A 1,630-nucleotide genomic window follows, 5' to 3' on the forward strand; every position below is an offset into this window, starting at 1 on the left:
CACTACTCTACTATACGACACGTACTATATATATATATATATATATATATATATATATATACATACATCAAAAAACAAACTTATACGTACACACTTGTAGGTTATGATACATTCTACATTCAAAGCTGGATTTTGAAACGTTCTTGCTGTTCTTTTAGTTATGTAGAATCTTAATGGTTTCAGCTTACCCACTATAATCAAAACATACAGCTTATTTTTCAATAAATATAACATTACAATAAATACATATGTTTTCAATTCTAATGTAATAAATATGTTTTTCATCTATAAATAGAGATATTCCCGTCCCGTTTTTTAACTTCAGTTATTTTAGTTGACATTGGCCCCATTCAAGGACGGTTTAAAACATGTTATCACGTGACTCTTTCTACCAGTCTAGCGTACCAGTTTTAGTTGACCTTTCCAGTTCTACAGCCAGAAGAACAGGTATGATCTTAACTTTGCTTGGATGTATCTATTTAATTTACTTTCTAATATAGTGAAATAGGGACAGGAAAGACCAGCTTTTAGGTTAATTCAGTCTGCCCATACTTGGTAAACGTTTCTTAAACTTGTATTGTTTTAAGTAATTTTCTTCCTATGATAACTTACATTCTTTGATGTCTTCCCTTTCACTTCCCATTCAAAGGAGGAGGAGGATAGGCTGATTTTGATTACGTGTGGTTGTAGAACATAATACTTTTAATTTATTAATTTCACATTTAATATTTTATCGATTATTTAAGTTTACGTGTGGTAGGGTTGTATATTCTTTATATCTCACGTTGTGTTTACAGTATCATAACTATTATACCGTGGCGTACTTACTTTAAGTTAAAATAAACCGTGATATCTCACGTTAGGTTTACAGTATCAGAACAATTAGACTGTGATGTACGTACTTTAGGTTATAATAAACAGTGATATCTCACGTTAGGTTTACAGTATCCTAACAATTAGACTGTGATGTACGTACTTTAGGTTATAATAAACCGTGATATCCACGTTAGGTTTACAATATCCTAACAATTATACCGTAATGTATGTACTTTAGGTTATAATAAACCGTGATATCCACGTTAGGTTTACAGTATCCTAACAATTAGACTGTGATGTACGTACTTTAGGTTATAATAAACCGTGATATCCACGTTAGGTTTACAGTATCCTAACAATTAGACTGTGATGTACGTACTTTAGGCTATCTCATGTTAGGTTTACAATATCCTAACAATTAGACCGTGATATCTCACGTTAGGTTTACAATATCCTAACAATTAGGCCATGATGTACGTACTTTAGGTTATAATAAACCGTGATATTTCACGTTAGGTTTACAATATCCTAACAATTAGACCGTAATGTACGTACTTTAGGTTATAATAAACCGTGATATTTCACGTTAGGTTTACAGTATCCTAACAATTAGACCGTAATGTACGTACTTTAGGTTATAATAAACCGTGATATTTCACGTTAGGTTTACAGTATCCTAACAATTAGACCGTGATATCTCACGTTAGGTTTACAATATCCTAACAATTAGGCCATGATGTACGTACTTTAGGTTATAATAAACCGTGATATCCACGTTAGGTTTACAGAATCCTAACAATTAGACCGTAATGTA

The 1,630-nt window shown here is 31.7% G+C and overlaps 1 protein-coding gene across 2 annotated transcripts in view; it reads left to right on the forward strand.

Moving 5' to 3' along the window:
• Window positions 1-1,630, forward strand: part of LOC111083017 (acetylcholinesterase-like) — a 9,458-nt gene that overhangs the window by 5,655 nt on the left and 2,173 nt on the right. The window lies entirely within an intron of this gene.

The sequence above is a fragment of the Limulus polyphemus genome, unplaced genomic scaffold, assembly GCF_000517525.1.
Source record: "Limulus polyphemus unplaced genomic scaffold, Limulus_polyphemus-2.1.2 Scaffold7618, whole genome shotgun sequence".
In the NCBI taxonomy this organism is placed as follows: Eukaryota; Metazoa; Arthropoda; class Merostomata; order Xiphosura; family Limulidae; genus Limulus; species Limulus polyphemus.